The 7,866-nt window shown below is 43.3% G+C and overlaps 1 long non-coding RNA gene across 1 annotated transcript; it reads right to left on the minus strand.

Annotated features, from left to right (window-relative positions):
* Positions 1-990: 990 nt before the first annotated feature.
* Positions 991-2,916, minus strand: LOC141264297 (uncharacterized). Its single transcript, XR_012319879.1, has 3 exons — positions 2,803-2,916; positions 2,263-2,322; positions 991-1,305 (listed from the first exon to the last, which is right to left on the minus strand). It is a non-coding gene; the product is annotated as an uncharacterized lncRNA (long non-coding RNA).
* Positions 2,917-7,866: the final 4,950 nt, after the last annotated feature.

Consider the following 7,866-nt stretch of genomic DNA (forward strand, 5'->3'; position numbering starts at 1 on the left):
AAGCATCCTTTAGTTGTCGGAATGCTTCCCTCTCATATTTCGTGCAAGGCCAAATCACGATGTTTCCCCCCTTGTCTGCTGCTTTAATTACAATGTCACTGTAGGACTGCAATGTACTAATTGCTTTCCGTTGTGATGCTGTGAGATTATCAAATCTCCTGGAAGTAGATAACCTTCCAAAGTCCTCGGACACAAGCTTAGAGAAAATTTCCACAGCCGGGCACAGGGACAAGGGGGGAAAGCGCGTGGATTTAGGTCTTGCACATGGGGGTAACCCACCTCGTTGGAGAGATCCTTGCTCCCGTAACAGTTCCTCCAAATTTGAAATTGCCTCCTGCTCCGCAGGACTCCAGGATTCACAAGGTGCCATGCTCCTAGAGTGTAGTTTATGGAGGATGAGTTTACGTGTAAAAAGGTGAAGGTCCTTTAAAGCTGTAAAGTAATTAAAACCATTAGTGGGAGAGAAAGACAATCCCTTGCTTAGAACCTCCAACTGCTCTACAGAGAGAACGTGGGAGGACAAATTGACAACCTGTAACTCCCCCCGGGACCCACTCACCCGTTGTTGTGATGGACCTTTATTTGTACTAGTCTGTCGAGTCTGGACCCTTCTAGGATTTTGTCCCAGAGCATTCGGACCATCCACAAACAGTGTCTTTTCATGAGAATCCTCCACAGACGTGGTGGATGACATAGACGTTGATCTTGATCTGGAAAGAGAGCCTCCTCTCTGTTGAGGGCGAGACCGTTTATTTGAATGTCCCCATTTGTACATACGTTGTAATTGCTTGTCTTGTAAATCACGTGAAAATTTCTTGGATTTAAACGACTGGACCTCATTAGCCAGTTCCTGAGCTAGAATTTCGATGTCTTCATTGAATTTTTTTAAAGACTCATTGGACATCTCTTTCTTCAATATGAGCTGTAGTTGCTCAATTTCGGTCTCAATCAATGTTGGAGATTTTTGGTTCATCTCAATGAGTAGGTGCATGTATCCAATTGAGCATGTGTTGGAATGTTGCTCCCATCTAGTCTTGATAGAGTCGTCCTCCACACTGAAGGATGGAAAAATCTGGACTCTCAAACCCCGGGGTATGAGACCCCTCTCAATATATTTTTTTAGGAAAGCCACATTCCACAACAGCCGTGTTCTCCTCCTAATGAGATCCTTAAATTTGTTAGTATGTTCATTCATACAAACCTCCCCCCCTGCATTACTATCATTGTCCTCCTTGCATGCGTCGTTAAGTTGTAAGAGCCAGGTTCCATCCCGGGCTCGAAAGTCCATAGCGGGCCTGAAATAAACTGTGTGCACCACAGAAATAAATATAATTAGCAAAATAGCCCAAATATTAGAAATTGAGTGTGGGCGAGGGAACAGAGTCCCCCCCAACACCCTCAAATACAGACTCAAAAGTAACATTATTTAACAAGAGGAAAACAGAGTCATCATGGTTTAAAAAGAGACACATATTTTATTGACACAATTAATTAAAACAAGTATATAATCAGAACAGAAAAAAATGAGAAGCAAGTAAAAAGCAAGGTGGACAATGAAATATCCGAATTAGCCAAAACGGACCTGCCTCAATACTAGATGCTCAATCGAATAAACACAACTCTATAGCTGGAAAGAAGGGTTTTTCCAACAAAGTAGAAAAACGCTACACCTAGGATTCTTGACCAGTAGAGTAAAGATTATATAAGTAATAGGCCTAAAATTTGTTTAAATAGGGCACAACATCATGTCAAGATTGATAAGCTATTATTAGACCAGACACATGGTGGCGTACTACTACAGTGCACTGCAAAAAAAGAAGAAAAGCAGCAAAGCCAAGCTTATCAATTAAAGTGTAGCATGCATATTTATATTAGTACAGAGTTAAGGCCCTGTCACACATAACGAGATCGCTAGCGAGATCGTTATTGCGTCACGGTTTTGGGATCGCTGGGGAGATGTCAAACATGCAGAACTTTCCAACGATCTTGGCCGCCCCAGCGATCTAACCAACGATCTCGGTGGTCGTTGGGACACTTTTACACAGCAGCTATTTCAACGATCCACACCTTGATAAGGGTTGTACTGTGTCAGAAAGGCGTGCATAAAGTTGCTTTTCCGCGCCCCCCTCATCTCCAGCTGGTGGACGCTACTGCGTTCTGATTGGGTGGCCTTGGTTTAACACTTTGTCTCCGGTCAGATGAGATCTCTACTGCGTCTCCATTAAAAATGGAAACTCATTTGAGACTCCAAGCAATACCTACCTCGCTAAAGATGCCTGATTTCTTCAAAGTGGAGTCACAGCCGGGGAACGCTGGTGGGATCTGAAAAAAACAAGGACGCAGTAGTGACCAGACGAGGAGCGCAGAAAAGTCCAATTTATGCACGCCTACATGTCTCAGTTCTGAATCGCTAACGAGGTCGTTGATAAGGTGTCAAATACAGCGATGCACACTGCCCAGCGGGAGCGCAACGACCCAGGAATGGTCCAGGAAGCTTTGTAACGATCAGCGATCTCACAGCAGGGGCCTGATCGTTGCTACCTGTCACACATAACGAGATCGCTAGCGAGATCGCTGTTGCGTCACCAAACCCGTGACTCATTAGCAATCTCGCTAGCGATCTCGTTATGTGTGACGGGGCCTTCAGGCAGATAGGAGAGCATTCCACACATTCCCTTCCCTCCTCCTACCCCCCACTCCTACCAAGAAAAAGGCGAGGGAAGTGACCTCTTAAACATACTTGAGTAGAGTGCCAAAGGAGATGTATCACTTAAATGGGCATGAGGGAGATGTATGTCTTACCAGGGGTGGTGGTGGGCGTTCAGTGGGCAATCCAGAAAAACCACGTGCGTCCCCGACGTGCGTTTCGCGGCAGCTAGGGCCGCTTTCTCAAGGGGCGGTGAGAGAAGTTATGCATTATCTGAAAAAAAGCTGAAAAAGTATATGAACAAATTAAAAATAAAGAATGAATTGAAAACAAAAACAAAAACAAAAAATAAACCCCAAACTAAACATGTATATCCCTCGGGCACAGTGAGGGTAGAGAGGAGGGGATCATTGTATGATATAGGATCAACTATAAATAACTTAATGTCATAAGAAGGAGGAGAAAGAGAGGGACTCATTTAGTCCACGGGGCGACAATGTCCCAAGTGTCACTATCCATTTAGCTTCAATCTGCGCCTAAACCTTTTTGACATTGCCACCCCGCGCACCCAAATGTATCACGTCTATCCCCCGCACTTTGAAACAGCGAGGGTCGCAATTATGGACAGCCCTAAAGTGCCTGGGAATGCTTTTAAGTTCGTTGACATCAGTCGCTGTCCTGGCCGTGGTGGGTTACCCCCATGTGCAAGACCTAAATCCACGCGCTTTCCCCCCTTGTCCCTGTGCCCGGCTGTGGAAATTTTCTCTAAGCTTGTGTCCGAGGACTTTGGAAGGTTATCTACTTCCAGGAGATTTGATAATCTCACAGCATCACAACGGAAAGCAATTAGTACATTGCAGTCCTACAGTGACATTGTAATTAAAGCAGCAGACAAGGGGGGAAACATCGTGATTTGGCCTTGCACGAAATATGAGAGGGAAGCATTCCGACAACTAAAGGATGCTAACACCTATTCTAAACTCTGTTATAATCCTACCACCTCCTTCTCCGCAGCGCTCCAGATGATTCTGGCCAACGCCTGTGAGGGTGGGGTTATAGACAAGAAAACTGTGGAGGCCCTGACCGTCCGATTTCCAAAAACACAGACTTTCTACCTTTTACCCAAGATCCACAGGGACCCCGTCGACCCGCCGGGACGTCCGATCGTGTCGGGTCTGGGTGGCTTATGTGAACCTATATCTAGATTTATCGATTTCTACTTGAAGCCAATTGTCGAGACTTTGCCCTCGTATATTAGGGACACGGCGGACGTCCACCTTGCTTTTTACTTGCTTCTCATTTTTTTCTGTTCTGATTATATACTTGTTTTAATTAATTGTGTCAATAAAATATGTGTCTCTTTTTAAACCATGATGACTCTGTTTTCCTCTTGTTAAATAATACCCTATAACTGTATAGCAGACACTCTCCTTTCTAATGGGAACATGTCGTACTTGTTACTGTGGCCCTGCTCTATGTATCTTTAAATTCTTAGTGGGGTTTTTCCTAAAATTGGTCAGCAGTTGGACTCACTGCATACCCTATAACTGTATAGCAGACTCTCTCCTTTCTTATGGGAATTTGTCATTACTGTGGCCCTGCTCTATGTGTCTTTAAAGTCTTAGTTGGGTTTTTCCTAAAATTGTTCAGCCGTTGGATTCACTGCATACCCTGTAACTGTATAGCAGACCCTCTCCTTTCTAATGGGAACATCTCGTGCTTGTTACTGTGGCCCTGCTCTATGTGTCTTTAAATTCTTAGTGGGGTTTTTCCTAAAATTGGTCAGCCGTTGGACTCACTGCATACCCTATAACTGTATAGCAGACTCTCTCCTTTCTAATGGGAATTTGTCGTTACTGTGGCCCTGCTCTATGTGTCTTTAAATTCTTAGTGGGGTTTTTCCTAAAATTGGTCAGATGTTGGACTCACTGCATACCCTATAACTGTATAGCAGACTCTCTCCTTTCTAATGGGAATTTGTCGTTACTGTGGCCCTGCTCTATGTGTCTTTAAATTCTTAGTGGGGTTTTTCCTAAATTGGTCAGCAGTTGGACTCACTGCATACCGTATAACTGTATAGCAGACTCTCTCCTTTCTAATGGGAATTTGTCGTTACTGTGGCCCTGCTCTATGTGTCTTTAAATTCTTAGTGGGGCTTTTCCTAAAATTGTTCAGCTGCTGGACTCACTGCATACCCTATAACTGTATAGCAGACACTCTCCTTTCTAATGGGAACATGTCGTACTTGTTACTGTGGCCCTGCTCTATGTATCTTTAAATTCTTAGAGGGGTTTTTCCTAAAATTGGTCAGCAGTTGGACTCACTGCAAACCCTATAACTGTATAGCAGACTCTCTCCTTTCTTATGGGAATTTGTCATTACTGTGGCCCTGCTCTATGTGTCTTTAAAGTCTTAGTTGGGTTTTTCCTAAAATTGTTCAGCCGTTGGATTCACTGCATACCCTATAACTGTATAGCAGACCCTCTCCTTTCTAATGGGAACATCTCGTGCTTGTTACTGTGGCCCTGCTCTATGTGTCTTTAAATTCTTAGTGGGGCTTTTCCTAAAATTGGTCAGCAGTTGGACTCACTGCATACCCTATAACTGTATAGCAGACCCTCTCCTTTCTAATGGGAACATGTTGTACTCGTTAATGTAGCCCTGCTCTATGTGTCTTTAAATTCTTAGTGGGGTCTTTCCTAAAATTGGTCAGCAGTTGGACTCACTGCATACCCTATAACTGTATAGCAGACTCTCTCCTTTCTAATGGGATTTTGTCGTTACTGTGGCCTTGCTCTATGTGTCTTTAAGTTCTTAGTGGGGTTTTTCCTAAAATTGGTCAGCCGTTGGACTCACTGCATACCCTATAACTGTTTAGCAGACTCTCTCCTTTCTAATGGGAATTTGTTGTTACTGTGGCCCTGCTCTATGTGTCTTTAAATTCTTAGTGGGGCTTTTCCTAAAATTGTTCAGCCGTTGGATTCACTGCATACCCTATAACTGTATAGCAGACCCTCTCCTTTCTAATGGGAACATGTCGTGCTTGTTACTGTGGCCCTGCTCTATGTGTCTTTAAATTCTTAGTGGGGTTTTTCCTAAAATTGGTCAGCAGTTGGACTCACTGCATACCCTATAACTGTATAGCAGACTCTCTCCTTTCTAATGGGAATTTGTCATTACTTTGGCCCTGCTCTATGTGTCTTTAAATTCTTAGTGGGGTTTTTCCTAAAATTGGTCAGCGGTTGGACTCACTGCATACCGTATAACTGTATAGCAGACTCTCTCCTTTCTAATGGGAATTTGTCATTACTGTGGCCCTGCTCTATGTGTCTTTAAATTCTTAGTGGGGTTTTTCCTAAAATTGGTCAGCCGTTGGACTCACTGCATACCGTATAACTGTATAGCAGACTCTCTCCTTTCTAATGGGAATTTGTCGTTACTGTGGCCCTGCTCTATGTGTCTTTAAATTCTTAGTAGGGCTTTTCCTAAAATTGTTCAGCTGCTGGACTCACTGCATACCCTATAACTGTATAGCAGACACTCTCCTTTCTAATGGGAACATGTCGTACTTGTTACTGTGGCCCTGCTCTATGTATCTTTAAATTCTTAGTGGGGTTTTTCCTAAAATTGGTCAGCAGTTGGACTCACTGCATACCCTATAACTGTATAGCAGACTCTCTCCTTTCTAATGGGAATTTGTCGTTACTGTGGCCCTGCTCTATGTGTCTTTAAATTCTTAGTGGGGTTTTTCCTAAAATTGGTCAGCCGTTGGACTCACTGCATACCCTATAACTGTATAGCAGACTCTCTCCTTTCTAATGGGAATTTGTCGTTACTGTGGCCCTGCTCTATGTGTCTTTAAATTCTTAGTGGGTTTTTTCCTAAATTGGTCAGCAGTTGGACTCACTGCATACCCTATAACTGTATAGCAGACTCTCTCCTTTCTAATGGGATTTTGTCCTTACTGTGGCCTTGCTCTATGTGTCTTTAAATTCTTAGTGGGGTTTTTCCTAAAATTGGTCAGCCGTTGGACCCACTGCATACCCTTTAACTGTATAGCAGACTCTCTCCTTTCTAATGGGAATTTGTCGTTACTGTGGCCCTGCTCTATGTGTCTTTAAATTCTTAGTGGGTTTTTTCCTAAATTGGTCAGCAGTTGGACTCACTGCATACTCTGTAACTGTATAGCAGACCCTCTCCTTTCTAATGGGAACATGTCGTACTTGTTACTGTGGCCCTGCTCTATGTGTCTTTAAATTCTTAGTGGGGCTTTTCCTAAAATTGTTCAGCCATTGGACTCACTGTATACCCTATAACTGTATAGCAGACCCTCTCCTTTCTAATGGGAACATGTCGTACTTGTTACTGTGGCCCTGCTCTATGTGTCTTTAAATTCTTAGTGGGTTTTTCTTAAAATTGGTCAGCAGTTGGACTCACTGCATACCCTATAACTGTATAGCAGACTCTTTCATTTCTAATGGGAATTTGTCGTTACTGTGGCGCTGCTCTGTGTCTTTAAATTCTTAGTGGGGTTTTTCCTAAAATTGGTCAGCCGTTGGACTCACTGCATACCCTATAACTGTGTAGCAGACTCTCTCCTTTCTAATGGGAATTTGTCGTTACTGTGGCCCTGCTCTATGTGTCTTTAAATTCTTAGTGGGGTTTTTCCCAAATTTTGGCAGCCCTTGCAGTCACTGGATGCGCAATAACAGTATAGGAGACCCACTTGTTAATAATGGGAACAACAAAGCATAGCCAGCTGATGGCTCTCTAACAATAGCGAGGGCCGACTGCTGGCCTTTTAAGAATAGTAAGGGCCGTCTGATGGCCCTATAAAAATAGGTTTTATGACTTTCAGAGTCCCTCCATCATAAATAAAACAGGATGTGTCTGATGATGTGTCACACACCACATTGCCAGATAAGGTTGTAAAATGTTAAAATGACATTTCCCGGTGATGCATTTGTCTTAAAAAATAACGTAAAAAAAACAAAACAATAGGATCTTTCTGTAGTATAAAAAACAGCGTCACCAATTTAACCTCAATGTAATCACATTGTTCAGCTCCTGCACCTCCTCCTCCATCTCTGAAATGACCACATCAGTCACAAGCTGACAGCACTGCAGCACTGCCTTGGCCAAGTGGCAACAGGCTGTGCTGAAGATAACATGCTTAATGCTTAATTGACAAACCGCCAAGCGCTGCAGAGTTGTTGAAA

The sequence above is a fragment of the Phyllobates terribilis genome, unplaced genomic scaffold (assembly GCF_046119375.1).
Source record: "Phyllobates terribilis strain yellow unplaced genomic scaffold, ASM4611937v1 Scaffold_4__5_contigs__length_816908805, whole genome shotgun sequence".
NCBI classification, from domain to species: domain Eukaryota; kingdom Metazoa; phylum Chordata; class Amphibia; order Anura; family Dendrobatidae; genus Phyllobates; species Phyllobates terribilis.